At 36.0% G+C, this 24534-nt stretch overlaps 1 pseudogene; it reads left to right on the top strand.

The window, feature by feature from the left end:
* The first annotated feature begins 13255 nt into the window (after window positions 1-13255).
* On the top strand, window positions 13256-14204 carry LOC103263423 (annotated as a pseudogene).
* The last annotated feature ends 10330 nt before the right edge of the window (window positions 14205-24534 follow it).

The following is a 24534-nucleotide window of genomic DNA, read 5'->3' as shown; positions in this document are numbered from 1 at the left end:
CCCTTATAAATTATAAGGAAATATTTTGGTTTTCCATCTTCCACTCTTTTTATTTCTCAGAATCCAGTTCAAAAATGTAAATGTGCTATTTATTGGAAGTTTTTGGTAACTCAATATGTCCTGAAGATTTTTTTTAAATAGAAGATTTTTTTCCTTTCTATTTTAAGCTGCTTCTGTCTCTAGATTTCTATATCACTGCCTATTAATGATGAAGCCTTCTTGAATGAATTTTATGCATGAAAATAAAATAATAAGAATGTAGTTCCTTAAATACACTATCATGACAAAGAAAGCATTAAACCCTATAATATGTATGACAAAATCATAAACACTTTTGGGTAAAGAACTTAATGTTTGGAACCAGAAATTAACACAAACATAAATAAATAAATGAATTGATAAAAGATAAAACATGGAGGTTGATTATCGGGACGATGGTGGCAGAACCATTCGGTCTAAGTGAGTCCCAGTGTGAGTGAGTGAGTGTATGGAAAATTTTGTGTTTGTGTTGAAGTGGTAAGTGGGTGTGTGAGTGGCTGACTGGGTGGGGACTTGGTTACACCAGGGCTCTCCTGGTGAAATGGCTGGTGCCGCAGCTGCTCTGCTTGGTTCCTAGAGGTTCCGGGGATGCAGAAGCCAAGTGCCATTTAAAAAGAAAATCAACAAAACCCTTCCTGGGAAGAAACTCCCAGGAGACGACCAGCTGCAGGCTCTGCCTCACCACTGCAGTATCTGGCCAGACACTGGCAGCAAGGGCTATAAAAGGAGCACAGAGAGGGAGCCCAGAGGCAAAGTACCATTGGAGAAGACAAAAGAGACACCATCTTGAAAAAGGGCAGGAGAGTGCCCTGGCTTGCTCACCCCAGAGCAATAGATCCAACCCAATCTCTATGACCAGTGGATTAACTGCTTAGGGATTGATTGTGACCCAGAGGAAATATCCTGAAAACACAAACTCCAGAGGAACATGACAAGTGTTGATTCTCAGGTGCCTCAACTCTTACCCTGATTCAGCCATGAGAAAAAGGGTATGGCCAGGAACGACAAGAAAAACCTCTGAAGAGGTCAGTGGTGAGTCCGAGGCTGATCCAACCTCCTCCTCCCCAGCAATCCTCTGAACATCAGACCCACATGGCTGGGGCATGACTGAGAGTGATGAACTTATGCAAAGCTTGGATATTGGCCACAATTGGAGAACTCCACTCCAGGATAAGTCTGCCTGGGGTATCCTCCACCAGTATCTGAAGTGACAATCCCACATCCCTTCACTGGAGGAAATCCCCCTGACCATATGAGAGTGGGAGGGGAGGACTGAAGAACCACTCATGCTCACTACCCCTCCTCCTTCCCAGGGCCAGACACTGGAGAGATTGTGAATGAGGCCAAAACCATGCAGTAGACAGCAGAGGGACAGCTGAGAGGAAAAATTACAGAACCTGCCAAAGGAGGACTTTTTAAAAAAAATATTTCATCATTTGTGCATAAACGTGTGAAGGTTTGATCTGCATCCCCTCAATTCCTTTTATTCTTTCTTCTTTTATTTTTTGTTTTCTGTTTATGTGTGTATTAAAGGATTGAGTGCTTATATTTCAGTTTTGCTTGTTTGTTTGTTTTTGCTTTTTTTTTTAGTTTAATATGTGAGTGAATTCATGTGTGAGGATTTGATTTGAATTCCTTTTTTTTCTTTTCTTTTCTTTTTTTTTCTTTATCTTCTCCTTTCAGTTTGGGTTGGGCATGTGTGTGTGTTTGGTTTTCCTGGTTTTTTGTTGTTGCTACTTTTGTTTTGTATTGTTTTGTTGTTATTCCAGTTTGTTTTGGTGTGTGCATATGTGTGTTCAATTTTTTTTTTTTTTTTTTTGCTTTGGTTTCTGCTTTTGTTGTTCTGTGTTTATTTTATTTTTAAATTTTTGTCCATCTTATTTCATTCTACTTTTTATTGTTCTCCTCATTGCTGTTGCTGTATCTTTGACTCATGGCTACACACATGTACCCATTTCATTGTCATATAGAGCGGGTAGGGAGTGGGTCTCAGGGAACCAACATCACAATCAATGAACCTTGTGATTTGTAAGTAGTTTATGAATCCTAGCTCCCTATCCTACACCTTATTCGACTCTCAAAACTACAAAAGACAGCAAACTTTCCCCACCTACAGCCCTGTTTCAAAGTAGAACAAATTCAAGCCCTGGTCAGGGAATAATAAAGGGGCTGAGCAAACATCAGAAGTGAAAGCATCTCCCACTGCCACTGAATAAAAAAATAGAACAAAAGAGAAAAGAAAGAGATCTGTCACAAATGAGGAAAAATTAACAAAAGAACACTGATAATTCCCAGAGTTACAAATAGAAAATGCCTGAAAAATCAGATGAAGGAGCCCAAATAATGAAATTCACAAATGACTAGCCTCAGACTACAGCAAGGATTAGTGAAAGGATGGAAACAGTAAATAATACTCAAGAAAGACAAGATGCAACACTGAAAAAATTTGAAACAGGGATTTTGACCATAAAAAAATTCATCCAGGAAATAAATAAGATGACAAGCAAGCAAAGCAGAATTAATTAAGCAGAAGAAAGAATCACAGAACTTAAAGAACAAAACATGGTATTAATCCAATCTGTAAAAAACATAGAAAGAAAACTCAGAAAGAAAGAACAAAGTCTCCAAGAGTTAAGCAATTATATCAAGAGGTCAAACCTGCACCTGATTGGTAGCCCAGAAGTAGAAAAGGTAATGAAGAACAACTTGGATCAAGTATTCCAGGAGATAATCCAAGAAAATTTTCTCCATCTCACCAGAGATGTGATCATCCAAGCACAAGAGATAAAGAGAACCCCAGCAAGACATAAAATGAGAAGACCAACCCTTAGATACATAGTAATTTACCTACACTAAGTAGGCACAAAAGAAAAATTTCTAAAGGCAGCAAGAGAAAAAGATCAGACTACCTACCAGGGAAAACCAGTCAGGAGAGGAGCAGACCTATCAGCAGAAACACTACAAGCTAGAAGGGACTGGAATCCAATATTCAAAGTCCTCAAAGATAACAATTTCAACCAAGAATTTCCTACCCAGCCAAGCTCAGTTTCATCAATGATGGAGAATTAAAATCCTTCCAAGACATCCAAACCCTAAGAGATTATGTGGCACTGATGCAACACCAGTGCAGCTCTACAGGAGATGCTTAAAACGGTATTAAGCACAGAAAAAATAAAAATAAATTCCATGCACTTTCAAGAGAACAGCAGGACACTGAATCAACACAGAATATGTCACAACTGTAAACTTGAAAACACATACATACATCAACCCAAAAGCTGAAAGAAAACACACAAAGAAAAAACTTTATGTCAGGCTCGGTGGCTCAGACTGTAATCCCGCCCCTTGGGAAGCTGAGTTGAGTGGATTGCCTGAGCCCGCATTTGAGACCCACCTGGGCAACTTGGCAAGACCTCATCTCTACAATAAATCAAAAATTAGCCGGGCATAGTAGCACACGCCTGTAGTTCCAGCTACTTGGAAGGCTGAGGCGGAAGAATCGCCGGAGTCCAGCAGGTCGAGGCTGCGGTGGCCGGGAACAGCCACTGCACTCCAGTCTGTGTGACAGAGTGAGACTCCAACCAAAAAAAAAAAAAACTTTATAAGAACCTCACGACAGAAATAACCAATCATATTCCAATAATCAGCCTGAACATGAATGGAAGAAATGCACCACTGGAAAGACACAGAATGCAAAACTGGGCAAAAAAACCATGACCCAATAATTTGCTGCATTAAAGAAATTCATCTCACCACATAGACTTGAAGTTAAAGGATGAGAAATGTTTCCAGGTAAGATTGCAAAAAAAAGCAGGAGTTGCGATCTTACCATCAGAGGAAAAACAAACAAACAAACTTTAAGCTATCAAAAATTTAAAAAGATATGGAAGGACTCTACATAATGATAAAGGTTCAGTTCATCAATAAGAAATATCCATCCTAAACATACATGTACCCAGCACAGGAGCACCAGTGTTTATACAGCAACTACTAAGTAAAATTTTAAAAAATACATTGACTCTAATAACATTATTATACCGGGGACTTAAATACCCCACTAACTACCTTAGATAGATCATTGAGGCAAAAAATCAACAAAGAGATTCAGAACCTCTACTTGGCACTCAACCAAATGTACTTAATAGATACTATACCAAACAACTACCAAATGTACATTCTACTCATCACCACATGTAATGTACTCCAAGATCAATCACATCATCAGTCATGAATCAAGCATAAATGAATTTCATAGCATTGAAATACTGCCATACAACTCCTCAGACCACAGTGGAATAAAATAAATAGCAACACCAACAAAATTCCCACAAAATCAACAAAGACATTGACAATAAATAGCTGATATTGGACAACTACTGAGTCAACACAGAAATCAAAACAGAAATTAAAATTTCCTGGAAACAAATGAACATAAAGAAACATTCTACCAAAACCTCTGGGATGTCATGAAAACAGTTCTAAGTGGAAAATATATACCTTTATGAACATACATCAAGAAAATAGGAATATTACAAGTGAACATCTTAACAAATCACCTAAGGGAGCTGGAAAGATAAAACAACCAAAACTCTAAATTTAGCAGAGCAATCAAGATCACCAAAAATCAACAAAACAAAAAAAAGGATAAAAAGAATATTTTTTATTTTATTCTTTGAAAGAATAAAAAGGCTGATGGACCCCTAGTCAGAATGACCAAGATAGAGAGAGAACAAGCCCAAATAAACACAATCAGAAAGGCAAAAGAACAAATCACAAATGACCCTGAAGAAATACAAAAGATTATCAGAGATTACTATGCACACCTGTTTGGAAACAAACTTGATAACCTAAATGAAATAGAGGACTTTCTAGCATCACACAATATCCCAAGGTTGAAGCAAGACATTGAGACCCTAAATAGATCAATAACAATCCAGGAAATTGACCCCATTCGTAGGAAAACTACCTAGCAAAAAAAAATCCCTTGAACCAGATGACTTTGCAGCAGAATTCTACAAAGCATACAAGGAGGAGCAGATACCAATCCAATTGAAAGTATTCCAGGCAATTGAGAAAGACAAAATTCTCCCCAAATCATTTTATAAAGCTAACATCACACTGATACAAAAACTGGGTAAAGATCATCTAAAACTCGTAAGTCATATAAAAGTTATGATATTTTTCTTAATGGCATAGGCAAAATATTAGCACATATTATGAACTCAGGTTATTTTCTCTAGCTCTGTCTAATGTTTGTTCAAGTCTTTTGGAGAAGACTAAGATATAAACAGATGATGAGTCCAGAAGATACGTGTAGAATATGAACTGGAGAAAGATAAAAGAAAGTGTTCTAGGTATGTACTATTGAATAATTTGTGATAGGAAGGGTAAGGTGATTTTATGCAGTTGTTAAGAAATTGGTTGTTAGATCTGGATTAGCTAGCAAAAACTTGCTGGAGGATATACTCTTTTGCCTGAGTTTTATATTCTGCGTGTGTGTATATGTGTGCATGTGTTTGTGCATGTAGGAAGGAGCCATAGACTAGTGAATAGAACACATGGCTTTAAAATATGGTTCCATGGAATTATGTGGTGAAAAATTAGATATAATAAATAAGACTGTAGCTATGAGACTTACACAACTGTGGGAGTAACTGAAAGGATAGATGGCAATAGTTTACAAGTTCAAGTAAGGCAGATACTCGTTCTCATATAAAGCTTAAACTTTATCCAGGGTAATATTTGGATGATAATGATCTTTCTACATTATGGACAAATCTAAGGTAATGGAGTTGAGCAAATTAAGCAAGTAAGTTTTTAGAAATAAAAATGACTATGCATTTTATTTTAAAGAATGTAACTAATATGATCTAGTTAAGTAGGTCTGCCAAATAGCACTAACAGTCTGAAAGATATCTTCAGTTTTGGTGTAAATTTGCATGGCTGCATTCACAGATAGTAATCACCTCATTCAAGTTCTCTCATTCGAGTAATACACATTGAAAATCTTTAAATATCTGTAACAGAAAACACAAACACATACACATAAATATGCATATATACATATGACAAATTAATGACAAAAAATGATGGTCCTTATTATATGTCAATTTAAAATCAGTAAAATATATTTTTAAAATGGCTTCAAATCACATAAAGATACAAAGATTGCAGAAAGCAAGAACATTTGTCAACTGGGATTACCAGTTGGTATATTCAGCCTGTGTTTTGAAAAATTAATTTCACTGTCCTAGGTAAAAATGAGGTCCTGGAAAACCTTTGACCTGTCAACTTTCAGGAGTCTATGAAGGCAAGCTTAGATGCTAATCAACAAAAATTAGGGATGCAGACACATAACTTAGGTGAGGGAAATGGGAAAAATATCAATATGCCATCCTAGGTTGATCACAAAGTAGTTAAAGACATGCCCACATACACATAATAAAAGACTGGAACATAGTACCAGTTACCTCATGGTTTGTGCCCCTACTTATTTTATGACACAACCATAGAAAAAATCCTATAGTCACTGTCATGCAAAGATCTTTTCTCAGAATAGCCTAGAGTTTGTGCATTTTTTAAAGAATTGTTCTTTTTTTCTTTTACATAATAATCTGTGACTTATGTTACCTCACTGGATTCTCACAGTTGTATTAGGTGTGTCAGTTCGTCAGAGATATTATATATCTTCTCTAGTATATAGACAGACACAGAAAGAAAGAGGGAGAAATATTTATTATAAAAATTTGGGCCAGGCATGTTGGCTCAAGTCTGTAATTCCAGCACTTTAGGAGGCTGAAACTGGAGGATCATTTGAGACCAGCCTGCATACACAGAACTAGAACTTGTGTCCACAAAAAAAGTAAAAGTAAATTATCCAAGCATGGTGATATGTGCTTGTAGTCTAAGCTACTCAGGAGGCTGAGGTAGGAGGATCACTTGAGCCCGGGAGTTTGAGGTTACAGTGAGCTATGATCATGCTACTGCATTCCAGCCTAGGACACAAATCAAGACCTTGTCAAGAAAAAGGAAGAAAGGAAGGAAGGAAGGAAGGAAGGAAGGAAGGAAGGAAGGAAGGAAGGAAGGAAGGAAAAAATTTTAGCTGAACAGAAAAGAAAAGGAAAGAAATTGGTTCAGAAGTTATGGAGGCTGAAAAGTGCCACACTGTTCTGAAGGCAAGTTGGAGACACAAGAGAGCCAATGGTGTATTTTCTGTATGAATCTGAAGACCTGAGAACCAGGAACACCATTAGTGTCTCAGTCCATGGGCAGGAGAAGTAAATTCTCAGGAGAGAGTAAATTATCTCTTCCTCCCCTTTTTGTCCTATTCAGGCACTCTACAGGGAGAACAAAGTTCACTCACACTGGGACAAGTCATCAGTTTTATTAAGTCTATCAATTTAAGTGTTAGTCTCATCTAGAAATACCCTCAAAACACGTCCAGAAATAATGTTTTACCAAATATCTGGGCACTATGTAACTATGTGTCAAGTTAAATGGACACACAAAATTATTCATCACACTGACTTTTGTTTGTAAATATCTTCATATTTTCCATTGTATCAGCTTCTCAGATTATGCTATTTATGTATTAGTTTCTCGGAAGATTGTTCATTTCATGAGAACAATAACTGCTGGGAGCCGGCCATGGAGGCCTACTGAGCGTTAAGGATCAGGAAGGGCCATTGACCCGAGACCACTAGGATGTGTTCGGGAGCTGTTGCCCCATTCCCTCTCTTCTTTTCCATTTGGCACAAGCAACCAGGAAAGGCTCCAGCTGACTCTAACAGAGGACTCTGAAACTGGAACGAACACAGCTAACTTGGGAGTCTATTGTTCCCATTTTCCACAGTTTATGCTTTTTGCTTTTAAACAATTTAAGTTTAACTTTGAGTCACATTGAGGAGCCTCAGTGCAGGTCACAGGATCTCTTGATGTGATTTTAGAAATTTATAGATATAGGTTTTAGAATATAGTTTATATAGATTAAGAAAATTTAAGTAACGATTTTGTTATAGAAGTGTGGTTAGTTCAGTTTGATTCAGGGGGGCCAGTGAAGTTTGAATTAGGTTTGCTGGTGCTAGGAGAGTGTAACTATAGCAGCAACTGTTTCATAGAAACTAGTTTGAATTAGCATAGAATAGTAAAAGGCAATATATCATTATGTTGGTTTTGGGTGTAAGCATTGAATGATGTTATGCAGCTATAAACAATTAAGGGTACATAGAAACTGGATAAGAACTTTATGTTTTTCTTCATGTTTGAAAAATACATCTGCTTGAGAGTGGGGGGTGCCCTGTGTGCACCTGGACCTGGTCATGTGAAAGGCGCATGCTACCTTTTGTGTAACCATAGTAGCAAGAGTTCCTGTGATAATAACTTTGCAGAGTTTGGGGATAAAAGCCCTGGGATTACACCCATTAAATGGCTTCTGGTCACTTGAACAGGAGTCCAGTCTCTTTCTTTCTCCCCCCTTTCTTTCTCTTTATGTCTATCCCTCCAGTTTAAATCACCGATGCTGCCACACCTACCAAGGGACCCCCAATCTCCACAGGGGCAGGACCCCTGCAAATAACAGTAATGGAGATATCTGCTTCTGACCAAAATAGATTAACAAAGATTGGATTTATCTTTCTACGTGAACACCAGAAAAGTGAAAAAATATATGAAACAATCTTTTACAAGACACTGGACATCAGCAACAAGGAATAATAATTCCTGAGAAATGAAAAACAAATGAGGTGATCCCTACAAATTGACTCAGTTAATTCTTTGGGGAACATTTTGAAAACTGCTGCACAGGGAAGCCAAACCAAGATACAGTCTGACCAACTTTCTGAGCTGATAGTTTGCAGAAAACAAGGAAGCCAGAGTGTTCCAGACAACAAACCATAGGAGAGATCATCACAGAGACAGAACTACAGACACTTGCAGAGTTTGCCTGAGAGTATTCAGCTGCACATGCTCACAAACTACCTGCAGCCAAAGAAAGACCAGAAAAGATTACAATGCCAGGCTCACATATACAGGACTGGTAACAGTTTCTGTGTTCCCACCAACCAAACTGGAAAACTTAAGGATTCAATGGTCAATACGCCGAGTACATGAGCCTTCTTGCCACCACAGTAGGGAGATAACTAGTCCAGCACTTCACCTGCTTAACAAATCTTAAAAGTCATACACCAAAGAATTAAACTTCTACCAAGTAATTTAAATGTGCCCAGAAAATAGCTCAAGAATATTTATTCAAGTGTAAAATATACAGGACATAGGTGAAATTCTTTATTATTAATCATCAAAGACCTAAACGTAAGACCTCAAACTATGAGAATCTTAGAAAATGCAGGAGATTTTTTGCAAAGCCAAAGAAACCATCAAGAGAGCTGAGAGACAGCTCACAGCATGGGAAAAAAAATTTGCCAACTGTATATCTGAAAAAGGCCTAATGTATAGAGTATACAAAGAACTCAAACATGCTGAAAAGGGAAAAAAAACAGTCCCATTAAAAAGTGGACAAAAGATATGAATAGAGACTTCTCAAAAGAAGACATATGAGCAACCAACAGATACATGAAAAAATGCTCAGCCTCACTAATCATCAAAATAATACGAACCAAAACCACACTGAGATACCCCCTAACTCCAATCAGGATGGTCATCATCAATAACTCAAAAAACAACAGATGCTGAAGAGGATGCAGAGAAATAGAAACACTTCTACACTGTTGGTGGGAGTGTGAACGAGTACAATCTCTGTGGAAAACAGCGTGGTGATACCTAAAAGATCTAAAAATCAATCTTTCATGTGACTCAGCAATCCCCATTCTGGGAATATACCCGGAGGAACTCAAGTCAATCTAAGAAAAAGGCACCTGCACACGCATGCTTATCGCAGCATTATTCACAATAGCAAAAACATGGAACCAACTGTGCTGCCCATCAAAAAAGGGCTTGATAAAAAAAATGTGGTACATATACACAATAGACTATTACACATCCATAAAGATGGGCAAAATTATATACTTCTCAGTCAAGTGGGTGGATTTAGAGTCTATAATACTCAGTGATCTATCACAGAAACAATTAACTGAGTACCACATGTTCTCACTCACAAGAGGACCTTGAACAATTACCATAATACTATAAGAAAGAGATTGGCAGTAGTGGGAAACTGCCAGGTGAGGGAGGGAGGGGACACTTAATCAATAAGAGTAATTGATCTCAAACCAGAAGTGGGGACCAAAGTGAGGCCCAAACTTTACCTGTACAATGACTATTTGTATACCTAACCCTGAATTGTACCCAACATCTTAAAAATATAAGTTAAAAAAAAGAAGTTGGCAAAATACATGAATAGACACTTCTCCAGAGAAGACAAATGGGCAGCCAATAGACACAATAAAAGTGCTTAGTCTCACCAATCATCAGAGATATTCAAATTGAAACCACATTGAGAACCATCTAATCTCAGTAAGAATGACCATCATTAATTGAACAAAAAGCAACAGGTGATGGCGAGGATGCAGAGGAAAGGAAACACATCTACACTGTTGTTGGGGATGCAAACTGGTTCAACTTCTATGGAAAACAGTGTGACAATTTTAAAAAGAATTAGAAATTGATCTTCCATTCAACCCAGCAATCCCTCTACTGGGAATATACTCAAAGGAACCCAAATCATTTCATGAAAAAGATATCTGCCCATGCATGCTTATTGCACCACATTCTCAATAGCAAAAAACATGGAACCAACCATGCTGCCCATCGAAACTGGACTGGATTTTTTTAAAATGTGGTATAGATACACAAAGGAATCTTATGCAGCCAAAAAGAAGGACAAAATTATGGACTTCACAAACAACTTGGATGAATTTAGAGTTTATAAGACTCAGTGATCTATCATAGAAACAAAGAACTGAGTATCACATGTTCTCACCCATAAGCAGACCCTGAACATTTAACATCATACTATAAGAAAGGGATAATACCATAATAGAGGGATTGGTAGTAGCTGGAAAATGCCAGGGGAGGGAGGGGCACATAACATCAACAAGGATACCTGTTCTCAAACTAGGTGAAGTGGGGACGAAAGAGAGGCCCAAACCTTACTTGTACAATGACCACTTGCATATCTAATCCTGAAGTGTGTCTCAAATCTTTAAAATAAAAATTATAAATTAAAAAATTGAAAAAAGAAAAAAAAAGACATATACAAAAGATTCAAACTTTTACTAAGTAATTAAAATGAGCCCCAGATAATACCTCCAGAATATTTATACAAGTGCAAAATATCCAGGATATTACAGGTAAAATTCTTAATTCCTAGTATTGAATCAAATATTAAAAGACTAACCAAAAAATTAGAACCAACATATCCAAATAAGGATTTTAAAAAATCAGTAGATACCAAGAACAAGTAAATATGTTAGAATTAGCAAAGACTAGGGAAGTTTTTAGAGCTAAGTTCCGTGTGCTAAAATAGTTAAAGCTGAAATACATAATAAAGACTTAGTTAAGCTTTCTGGAGAGAAACTTAGGATGTGTGTGATAGTAAGTTCAGGTCTCCCAGTCCCAAGTGTCTTCCACTCTGAATGTTTAGTCAAGGCTTGAAGGGACAGGCTTGCATTCTCTGATGTTATAAAAAAAACCTCAGTCTTAGGTCAGCACCATCCATGGGGGTCTTGGAGATAACAGTCTTCACAAGTGTCCCACTCCCTTCTCTAGATGTAATGCTGAACCTGGCACATATTTCTGAATCTTCCTCAGTGGAAGAATTTTCTCCTCCTTTTCCCTCGATCCCCCTTCCTGCTGTATTCATCAGCTGTGGTTAATTTCCACCAGTGCCCTTAGAAGTTTGATTCTATTCTCCATGTAGCTTTGTAACATCGAAGAGAGAAAGAAGATGAGTTTAGGTACATTTTCAACAGTGACCACTGTTCCTTTCTCACTGCCAGCTCCACAGATGAGATTTCTCAGAATTCTTTTTGATCTTCTCTATAGACTGCTTACGGTGTTCCTAAACGAAAAGACTGCAAGAGAATTTGAACTCCTTCCTATCTGTAGATTTTAGTGATTTCTAGTGCTCATACTCAGTCTTAGTCAGACTTTAGTAATTCACAAGTCCAGCTTACAGTGATCTGCAGTTTCTGTCCTAAGCAGGCATATGATAAGGCTTTGTTCTCTCTATAGACCTGCAGTCTGTCTCAATTTGGGGTTAGTCATGGTGCCAACAAGATGAATACATTGAAGTCATCCAGGACAAGACAAATATTTATTGTTATTGATCAGTGAATAATTTATCTTATGAATTTCAATTGCAATACAAACTTTTAAACTGATCTGTTTCCTGACCTGCATTTTGACTCAAAAAAAAAAAAAAACCAAAGGATGTTATTTCCATGATGCTAACTTCAAAGCCTAGGTATCATTTATCAGTCATTCAGAAATCTATAAATTGATTACACCATTTAATTTTAAACTTTCTCACTTTATAGCAATTGTCTATGATTTGCTCTGTTACAACAAATTTTCTGCAGCTCTGATATAATATTTGCTCAGTATTTATTATTTGTCATATCTGTCTTCTTCAAAATGCTGTTGTCCTATTTAGAAAAGTTTGAAGAGAAAGAAATATGATAAATGTGTAACAGTGAAATAAATTATCAATATCCTTTTAAATCCTGTTAAATAAAAGTCAGAATAAACATTTTCTTATATGCAACACTAATCGATACTTTAATAGTTTATTTCTACTTATTTTCAACAATCCTATAAATTAGATGCCATGATTTTTTTAATATCCAAAAAGAAGACTGAGACTAAATAAGTTTTAAGAATCTAGTCCCAAACTGGTTACTGATCAAGTAGCACAAGTAACATTCAAACTTATTCCTGACTTCAAATTCCATGCTTTATCAAAACAAAATGGAATTTATGGCAACGACTCAACAAATATCAAGCATTTCATTCAAACCCTCTTTCCAACTACTAGTCTCTAAATTTTAAATTGTCATCTTCAATATTAGAAAGAGCTGTATCCAAGATAAGTACTAATGATTTCAGTTTCAAGTCTATAAAATTAATTTATATGTGCTACAAATATAACAAGGTATAAAAACAGACTCAGGAATATTGTGTAGGTGCAATGTTGCCTATTGAGCTACTTAGTTGTACAGTTTTGAAAGAAGAATGGAAACGCTGCTGGGCCTGCAGATCTCTGTTCTGCAGGATGGGGTCTGTTAAGGTCGTCAAGAATAAGGCCTACTTTAAGAGATACGAAGTGAAATTTAGAAGACGACGAGAGGGTGAAACTGATTACTATGCTCGGAAACGCTTGGTGATACAGGATAAAAATAAATACAACACACCCACATACAGGATGATAGTTCGTGTCACAAACAGAGATATCATCTGTCAGATGTCTTATGCCCGTATAGAAGGGGATGTGATAGTCTGCGCAGCTTATGCACACGAACTACCAAAATATGGTGTGAAAGTTGGCCTGACAAATTATCCTGCAGCATATTGAACTGGCCTGCTGCTGGCCCGCAGGCTCCTCAATTCGTTTGGCATGGACAAGACCTATGAAGGCCAAGTGGAGGTGACCGGAGATGAACACAATGCAGAAAGCCTTGATGGCAAGACCGGTGCTTTCACCTGCTATTTGGATGCAGGCCTTGCCAGAACTACCACTGGCAACAAAGTTTTTGGAGCCCTGAAGGGAGCAGTGGATGGCGGCTTGTCTATCCCTCACAATGCCAAGCGATTCCCTGGTTATGATTCTGAAAGCAAGGAGTTTCATGCAGAAGTACATCGGAAGCACATCACGGGCCAGAATGCTGCAGATTATATGCGTTCCCTAATGGAAGAAGATGAAGAGGCTTACAAGAAGCGGTTCTCTCAGTACATAAAGAACAGGGTGACTCCAGACATGATGGAGGAGATACAAGAATGCTCACGGGAGAATCCTGTGTATGAGAAGAAGCCCAAGAAAGAAGTGAAGAAGAAGAGGTGGAATCGTCCCAAAATGTCCCTTGCCCAGAAGAAAGATCAGGTAGCTCAAAAGAAGGCGAGCTTCCTCAGAGCTTAGGAGCGGGTTTCTGAGAGTTGAACCAGTTTTCTATGAGGATTTTTCAGATAAAGACAATAAACATTGACCAAGCAGAGAAAAAAAAGAAAGAAAGGAGAATGATACACTAATTAAAAATGTATTTTAAGACAAAAGCACATAAGCAGTTGCAAAATGGCATCTTAGATTAATAAATAATTGAAAAAGCTTTTTGAATAAAAAACGAATGCAAATTTAACAAATTCTTAAACTATATTTGCTAAATCGTTCTGTCAGTTGAGAAAGTGGGAGATACAGTATTTTCTTGCTGAATTTTGAAATTGAACTTTAGTTATGAGTTAACTGTAGCCTGAAAAAATAGATAAGTAATCTATTTGCTGAAGTTAATATTGTTACTTCAAAATTAAATTAGGATATAACTGACATAGGCGTTGTTTCAAATATGAATAAAAATAAAATTAAATATACTCATCATCCCAGCTTTTATATTTTAACTTTCATAATTTAAAAAATGAAATTTATTTAATAAAACACTAGTCTAAGATGTATATACATTTAGTTGTAATTTATTTTATAGTTTTCTCCATATACTTTATGAAAATTACTTTGTTTCTGAGATTTAAAAAATGCCTAACAGATCGTTATCATTTTAAAATTATGATAGCACACATATATATCAATTCTTGATCTGCTTTAAATCTGATACTTTATTTTAGATATTTAATGATCTAATTATCCCTTAAGATTTAAAAAAAGCCGGGCTTGGTGGCTCAGCCTGCAATCCCGCGCCTTTGGGAGGCTGAGGTGAGTGGATTGCCTGAGCCCGCGGGTTCAAGACCTGCCTGGGCAGCAAGACCTCATCTCTACAATAAATCAAAAATGAGCCGGGCGTGGTAGTGCATGCCTGTAATTCCGGCTACTCGGAAGGCTGAGGCGGAAGGATCGCCAGAGCCCAGCAGGTCGAGGCTGCGATGGCCAGGAGCAGCCACTGCACTCCAGTCTGGGCGACAGAGTGAGACTCCAAAAAAAAAAAAAAAAAAAAAAAAGATTAAAAAAAATAAAAGTGCCTATTGATTAAATATTTTCACTTTAATTTTTATTGGCTTTCCAGGAATTGTTAGTTAATTCAATCAGAAAAAAGTTAAACATTAATAATAAAACACCACTTTAATTATTAGGATAAATAGTTGATTATTTGCAAACAGTAGAATTTATATTCCTGAGTGGAAATGTACTAATTTCTCTTTTCTAGATATGTTTTAGTCATATTAATTGACATAAATTTCCTCTTCCACTCTTTGTTTGGGTCATTCTAATGTCAACTTCAGGCGTCACTGTGAGTCTTGAGACTCAAACTAGAGTCTCCTTGGGGAAATACCCTCTAGTTTGAAATGTTCTTTTTAAGTGTAAGACATTATTATTTATCTTTATTGCTTTTCTTATGTTATTGACTTTGTGCATAATACTAATTTGAAGACCTTAAAACCCTGACATATTTTATTCCCTCATGTACTAAGGTCAGATGCAAACCCCGATCCATATCTTTTTTAAATACATGAATGCTTTCATATTGAAAAGAGTGATTCTGAAGTCCCAGATATACTTTTCTGCCTTTATCAGATAGTAACTGCTATTTCCTCATGGCAATCAGTATTAATTGGCCCCAACATTATAGTGGCTCTCTTCTTTATCCACCGAGCTACTGAAATGAGGAAAGCAAATGACGAGGTGGCAGTCTTAGCTTTTGTTTTAGTGGAATATTTATTTTGTCCATTAGTAGAGTTGTTCTTACATGAAAATTTGGACCTCTAGTTCAGTAGAAACTAAAGCGCTACTAAAAGTGGGAAGCAGAAATTATCCAAATGGATACTTTTCCCAGACCCTGGTTTTGAGACACATGCTTTCTATCGACATAAATAATACAGCACCATACAATAGCCATTGACTCAAAAACTCTTGAAACTCTTCAGAGGGTCATCCCCAGGCTGATGTCTCAGCATCTGGGTGATGTGGTATATGGTAAAACCAGGAAATGTAAACTCCACATGCTTATTAATTATAATGAACTCACAGTAGACTAGTCAGAGAAAAAGTAGAAACACAGGAAGCCTTTTGAGGTCTAGACTTGATGCAGTCATACTGTCACTACTGTGTCAGGCCATTGACCAAAGTTCAAAGTCAAAGAATGGAGAAATACAATATCCCACAATTGAAGTAATGATAAGGATGTGGAATCGTGTCTGGGCAAAGAATTTGGGGGTATGCCTTCACTTTACCACATTATTTTTTTCATTAATACCACATATATATTTTTATACTCCAGAGGAGAAAAAAATGTGTGAATATCTTCACATATTTTGTTTTACAAACCTTTTCTAAATATTTTACTTGCAATACATACAAATGAAAGGACTTTCACTCAATCAATACTTTATGCATAAGTATAGCTAATTGGTGTGTTGGATCCATTTACCATCAGTTAAAGCTATAGAATGCAAACTACAGGAATATGCAATATGCTTCAAGATATACAATTGATTTGCTTAAAACATTTTTAAAAATCTTCCATCCAATAAAAAGTAGTAATGTTGTCGTAAAAGTACCAGCACGTCATTTTGGCAAGAAGTAAAATAAAAAAATAATAATAATAAATAGAGTGGAGGGCCATTAACTAGAAAGTTTGGTTTTAGATCAATGGGTTTTTAAAGAAATTTGATTTTTAAAAGCATTTTTTAAAAACAAAAATAAGAGAAAAGGAAAAAAAGTTCAAATTTTCAGTTAGTGAGAAATAAATTCATGCTCCATGTTCAAGCTAAAGTTTAGTTAAATGTGGTTCTAGAAGGCTAAGAAGAGTAGCCTCTCCTTTTGAAAGAAAAAGACTAAGAAGAACGCAAATAGAAGTATTTAGATGTCTTTTATAATTATAATAAAGCCCTTCATTTTATATCTATAAGATATTTGAAAGAGTCTTCATTTTGGAATTTCCCTGTACTTTTTCTAAGTGTTTACAAGAGGTAGATGTTCCACAAGATTTAGTGAATTGTCAAGGACTCGTTTGAAGTCAGCAGCAGGTAACACCTTCACAACTAGTAGAATATGAACAGAGAGTATAAATGCTACATATTGAAATGGTGATAAAGCAAATTGGAAAAAACACATATATAAATAGAGAATACAAAATCAATAAAATTCATAAAAACTCTAAGTGAACTGAAATTATCTTTTAGGCTAAAAACTCATTAGAAGTGACATAAGTTAAAATAAAAGAATATGATTATACGTTGTTAGTTCAGTGTTACTCATAGAAATAAAACAGATGTTCTTTGAATAATGACAAAATATTCAAGGAGAAAATCAAAAAGGCATTTACAATTTGTACTTAAATTATTTTATGCCATCATATTTTTATCAACATATTATCCAAGTGACAGCTGATCTGGAAAAGTTATGCATAATTTCTTTTTTTGACAATTTTTTTATTAAAAAGATGTGGGGTACAATACAGGGTTAGGTATACTAACGTTGATTATGCAGGTACCCTTGTTGATGAAGTATGCCCCTCCCTCCCCTAGCAGTTTCCTCAACTGCCAATCCCACCTCCTCTCCCCTGACAGTTTCCAATAATGCCAATCCCTTTCTTATAGTATTATAATTGTTAAAGGTCCACTTATGAGTGAGAACATATGGTACTCTGTTCTTTGTGATAAATCCTTGAGTATGATCGGCTCCAAATCCAACTTCCAAGTTGCTGCGAACTCCATAAGTCTGTCCTTCTTTAAGACTGCATAATATTCCATTGTGTATATGTACCACATTTTATTTTTATTGAGTCCAGCTTCAGTGGGTAGCATGATTGGTTCCATGTTTTTACTATTGTGAATAGAGCTGCAACAAACATGTGTGCAGGTATCTTTTTTGTAGAATGATTTGAGTTCCTCCGGGTATATTCCCAATAGTGGAATAGTTAGGACATATGGAAGGTCAATTTCTAGTTTTTTCAGAAATCGTCACACTGTCTTTCAAAGAGGGTGCACTAGTTTGCATTCCTACCAGCAGTGTAGAAGCGTTCCTTTTTCTCCACATCTTCGCCAACATGTGTTGTTTGTTTTATTAAGGATGGCCATTCTTACTGGGGTTAGGTGGTATCTCAATGTGGTTTTGATTTGCATTTTTCTGATGAGTGAGGCTGAGCACTTTTTCATATGTCTGTTGGCTGCCCATATATCTTCTTTTGAGAAGTGTCCATTCATGTCTTTTGTCCACTTTTTAATGAGACTGGTTTTTTTTCCTTCTGGCGCATTTGAGTTCCTTGTAGATCCTAGATGTTAGACCTTTATGAGATATATAGTTGGCAAATATTTTTTCCCATTCTGTGGACTGTCTCCCTGCTCCCTTGATGATTTGCTTTGCTTTGCAGAAGCTCGTTAGTTTGAAGAGGACCCACTTTTCTATCTTATTTCTTATGGTATGGGCACTTAGGGTTCTTATCAGGAATTGGTTGCCAGTTTCAATTTCCATAAGGGGTCTCCTGCGTTTTCTAAGATTCTCATAGTTTGAAGTTTGAAGTTTAGGTCTTTGATCCATTTAGAGTTAATTTTTGTGAATGGGGATAGGTAGGGGTGCTGTTTCAATCTTCTGCATGTGATCACCATTTGCTGAATAGGTTCTCCTCTCCCCAGTGGTTGTTGTTGACGGCTTTGGCAAAGATGAGTTGGTTGAGAAATTGAGGCTTTGCTTTCGGAATTTCTATCCTGTTTCATTGATCTATAAGTCTGTTCTTGTACCAATACCAGGTTGTTTTTATTACTGTTGCTTTAAAGTAAAGTTTGAAGTCTGGAAGTGTGATACCTCCTGCTTTGTTTCTTTTACTAAGGATTGTTTTGGCTATTCGTGGCCATTTATGTTTCCATGTAAACTCTGTATTGTTATTTCCAGATCTGACAAGAATGGTGTTGGTAATTTAATGTGTGTTATGTTGAAGCTGTAGATTGCCTTTGGTAAGATGGACATTTTAACAATGTTGATCATTCTTATCCATAATCATGGAATATTTTTCCATTTGTTTGTGTCTTCTTAGATTTCTTTGAGCAGTGTTTTGTAGTTCTCATTGTAAAGATCCTTCTCTTCTCTGGTTAGGAAGATGTAGAGGTATTTCATTTTTTGGTGGCTATTGTGAATGGGATTATGCTTTTATTTATTTATTTTTTTTGAGTTGGAGTCTCACTCAGTCGCCCAGACTGGAGTGCAGTGGCTGCTCCCGGCCACCACAGCCTCGCCTGCTGGGCTCCGGCGATCCTTCCGCCTCAGCCTTCCGTGTAGCTGGAATTACAGGCGCGCTCTACCACGCCCGGCTGATTTTTTTTTGATTTATTGTAGAGATGAGGTCTCACTGCCCAGGCGGGTATCAAACCCACGGGCTCAGGCAATCCACTCACCTCAGCCTCCCAAAGGCGTGGGATTACAGGCTAACCCACTGAGCCGGGCTGGGATTATGCTTTTAATTTGAGTCTCTGGCTGTTTGTTGTTGGTGTATAGGAATTCAACTGTTTTTTGCATGTTTATTTTGTATCCTGAGACATTGCTAAAGTCCTTTATCAGTGCAAGCAGGTTTTTGACAGATTTTCTTGGATTTTCAAGGTATAGGATCATATCATCAGCAAAGAGGGGTAACTTGGCTTCCTTTTTTTCTATTTGGATGCCCCTGATTTCCTTCTCTTGTCTAATTTCTCTCACTAGGACTTTCAAACACAATGTTGAACAAGAGGGGTGAGAGTGGGCAGCCTTGTCTTTTTCCAGTTTTCAGAGGAGATGTTTTCAGTTTCTGTCCATTTAACAATATGTTAGCTACGGGTTTATCATAAATGGCACTTACTATTTTGGGGTATGTTCCTTCTATACCTAGGTATTTAAGAGTTTTTATCAAGAAGGTATGCTGGGTTTTATCAAAAGCTTCCTCTGCATCTAATGATATAATCATGCGGTTCTTGATTTTACATCTCTTGATGTATTTAATTATGTTTATGGTCTTGCAATGGTTGAACCAGCCCTGCATCCTGGGCATGAAGCCTACTTGGTCATGGTCAATGATTTTTGAGATGTGTTTTTAGATCCGATTTGCTAGAATCTTGTTAAGGATTTTTAGTTATGCATAATTTCAGCAATGAATTCAATGAATATTCTATATGTGTAGTTGAAAATGCATTTGCTCATAAAAATACAGAATAAGTGTGACCTTTACTCACTTAAGTAGATCCTAAGTATGTCTAGTAATATCTGGTGTTTCCTTAAAAAAAAATGTATTCAATAAATCTATTCTTAGAATACCCGAAAGTTTCTAACACAAGAGATAACATGGTAGAAAATTGTTCTGTTACAAAAAAATTCACTGATTATTTAATATTCAAGTAAATAAAATATGAGTTTTTATCTTAAATACATAGAATAAAGACCCTGTCTAGAATGACCATAATGAACAAAAAAATAACATCACCACAGCACATTGTGATACTGATCTTCAATTTGAAATCAAAAAATAGTTAATTGTTTAATTGAGAATACCCTTACAGAATTTACAGAAGAATGATTTAATTATTTAGTTTCACACTGTTATTTTATTTTAAACATATCATTACCAAACAGGCATTGTTGCTTTCAGCAGAAATAATTCATCATTGTCCCATCCAGCTCTGATCAATATGTTTATTCTTTATAGCTTAGATGCTAATTTACATTATTTCCTAATGTTCCTTGAATAAACCATGGTCAAAATTTAGAAGATAATTAATTTTTTAAGTATTTGAACAGCAAGCATAATTTAGAACAAGTTAGTTGCTGCAGCAATTTTTGCCTCCAGGGACTAGACTCCAAATGACCCTATATGCCATCAAATGAATCACATAAAGATATGAGCTCAAAATAAGTCGCTCTTAACCTTAAATGTGTGAACAATTTTGCATATCCATAATTGTCAATATGGCACCATTCAGGATACACTAGAATCTCTGGGCAGAAAGCCAATCAGCCTTATGTTCAGTGATATGTGAGCCAGCTGGACATCTGACAGGTGCACTGTGGTGGTTAACTGTTGTAATCCACACTCTTTAACCCTCCAGTGACTCTGTTGTTTTGAGATGCTTCCTAGGGGAACGGTCATGACACAGATGAATAAAGCATGACTTGCATATCTTACAGTGTTGAGGGCACTAATGATGGCCAAAGATAGTATTCTATAAAAAAATTCCCAATAATCTGACTCTGTAGGCTTTTGTACGTGTTCATTTATGGGATAAAGCTATTCCCTGATTATCTCTTTAAATAGAGGTAACTAGGAATTCATCTAAGAGATTCCACTCTAGGAACTTAGAAAATATTACTGATGTAGACTTCATGACAAATCAAAGCTACCACATAGTCTCAATTCCTCAAAGTCCCCATAGATGTTTAGGCCTTCTGAAATCAAGTAAATTAATATGCCATATCTCTTCAAGGGTTATCACTCCTCCCAGGGAGGTTAACCTGGAAGATGCCCAAATGATTCGATAAACCCTTTTCAAAAGTCACTATTTCTGTCAAAACTGATATACCTGTTGAACCTCTAAAGGCAACTGAAATCTTTAAAGTTGTTACAGAAAAGGTGGCCTGAAATGGATTTTGTCCATAGGTAGGACTCATTTGAACTCTCTATATAATGAAAATAAATGTTCTTTTCAAAGGGGGTATATGAAGATTGCCAATATGTTCTATGAGTGAGATTGTGGGGATGCTTATGCATTGCTGATAGAAATACATAGTGGTATGATATCTATTAAAAGGAATTTGTAGTATCTCAAAAAATACCTATTGATTTGTCTTTTTTACACAGCATGAATTTCTGCCAAAGTTATTTGGCAAAATTTTGAAGTGGCATATGAACAAAGCTATTCATTTTTGTCACATTTTTTTTAAAAAGAGAAATAATAGAAATATTATTTACAGGAGATTGGTTGAACTCTGGTATACCTATGGTTTTGAGTATTATTTAGCTCTACATATAATGTGAAAGGTTTTTATGCATGGCTATAATTAACCTTTTAAAAATACCTTAAAGGCCGGGCTCAATGGCTCAGCTTGCAATCCCGTGCTTTGGGAGGCCGAGGTAAGCGAATTGCCTGAGCCCGCGGGTTCGAGACCCGCCTGGGCAACTTAGTGAGACCTCATCTCTACAATAAATAAAAAAAAAAATCAGCCAGGCATGGTAGCGCGTGCCTGTAATTCCGGCTACTCGGAAGGCTGAGGCGGAAGGATGGCCGGAACTCAGCAGGTCGAGGCTGTGGTGGCCAGAAGAGGCCACTGCACTCCAGTCTGGGTGACAGAGTGAGACTCCAACTCAAAAAAAAAAAAAAAAAAACCTTAAAGATGCAGACCAATGTTATTATTATGCTACCTTTATCTCTGAAAGGAGATAAAATTTATATATATATATATATAAAGAAGTAAATTTACAGGTAGCTGTACATATATATATTAAATGCTCCTGCTTTACAAATGAGAGTAGAAACAAAAAGCTAGTGAAAATTATTATATACAGAGTAGAAAAAAGAAACAAAAAGAAATAAATGGAAGTCACACTTTTCCGGATGTAACTTCTTTCAAGAATTAGAAATTAGAGCTTTTTTATTATTTTGCATAACTATAAAATGAAATTAAATCTAAATTAAAACATTCCTTAAAATGAAAAAGAAAATAAAACTAAACTAAATTATGTATCGATTTGATGGCTTAACCATGCAAGAATTGTTTTGAATGATCTTAAAATATAGTAATTTGACTATACATCCTCCTCTATACTAAGCTTTAAAAAACTGAAACAAAACATTAAACAGCAATTTTAACTATATTAATACTAATAATATTGGTACTATTATGTTAAAGATGTGAATATGGATAGATGATAGATAGATAGATGATAGATAGGTAATAGAAAATAATTATTTGTGTTGTTAGGAAATAAAATGTTTTGCAGTAAGAACAAAGAGAATAAAATAAAAGAGCAAAGAAACCCAGTACTCTTAAATTTTAGTATCAAGCAATGTATGAATTTTTGTGTGTTTATTTTCTCTTACCAAACAAAAATATGATTTCTAGCTGGCAAGCTGAAAAGGCCTAGAAGCAATGGAAAATCAAGACAAAGGGAACACAGATTGTGGTCTCTAAATACCAACCATAGTAAAATAAACCAAGTCTTCTTAGAGAAATAGCAGATTCTACCCTGTGATAAAAACTGTATAAGATAAGCCTGAAAATATTTTTCATACCAAAATGTAGCATAAAGAAACCATCAAAAATTATGATTCCTCTGGAAGGTCACAGGAATAAAAGAAAAGAGACTTCCACCAGTTGAAGACAGTATGATTTAAACATCAAAAAATATAATAACTGCAATGATCATTAGAAACATTTAAAAAAATTCATGAGATCATAATAACTTGAAAAACTTCATTGATCGCCTCTGAAGTTTGCTAGGGCAAAAAACTCCGTTATTCTGGAAACTGATAAATAGAAGTCGAGTATGAAGCATTTCTTATTCATTTAGTGCAGAAATGTATTTAAGGGCAACCAAATAGTTAATGAATAAAGCTTTTTTGTATGTGGAAAGAATCACAGCTGACATACACAGCAAAAATAATAATGTTGGAACATCACTATATGGTGTCCCATGATGATATAATGAGTGTTGCCTATGAACTTCTATGGCTGCGAAAATATTAAGTGAAAAGCTGACATGGAACTTTTTGACTAAAAAATGAAAAAATGACAGATAACCAGATATTTTGTGTCTCCTAAGATATTTTTTAAAATTCAAAATGGAATCTGATCAAGCCCTTTGATTTAGTTTGTCTATAAGACATATAGGGTTTAGAGAAGTAAGCTCAATGATAGCAGAGAGATGCAATTAGCTAAACCCCAAATGAAAATTATATGCAAGGTAAATGAAGCAAAAATTATTTTTTGTTTAAAATAAATAATTTTAAAAAGAAATAATATTTTAGACTAAAGGAGGCTAAGAGATATATAAAATAAATGAAATCTGTGGTTCCTTTTTCAGACCCTGATAGACAAGAGCAAAGTATTAAAAGGCATTTAGAAGATGAATGCAGACTTGTGAATGTAAATATATATTAGGTGGTATTAAGGAAGTGTTTTCTATGTTTAGGTATAATGATGGGATTTGGGTTAACTTATTTAAAATATATATATTTTGGAGAGGCATGCTTATATAAGAGTAAAATTTAATGCTATCTGGGTTTACTTTAAAATAATCCAGCCTAGAATTTGACAGAAAGTTGGGAGTAATACCAGATACTCCTATCTTCCTAACCCACAGAATGTGGAAGAAGGATTCAGAAAGAATCAGGTACTGCAGAAAATTCATAAACAAAGTACACAAA

Source organism: Carlito syrichta, unplaced genomic scaffold (assembly GCF_000164805.1).
Source record: "Carlito syrichta isolate Samal-C Ts95f unplaced genomic scaffold, Tarsius_syrichta-2.0.1 Scaffold305080, whole genome shotgun sequence".
NCBI lineage: Eukaryota > Metazoa > Chordata > Mammalia > Primates > Tarsiidae > Carlito > Carlito syrichta.
The sequence above is the reverse complement of the archived record's forward strand: the minus strand, read 5'-3'. Positions and strand labels throughout refer to the sequence as shown.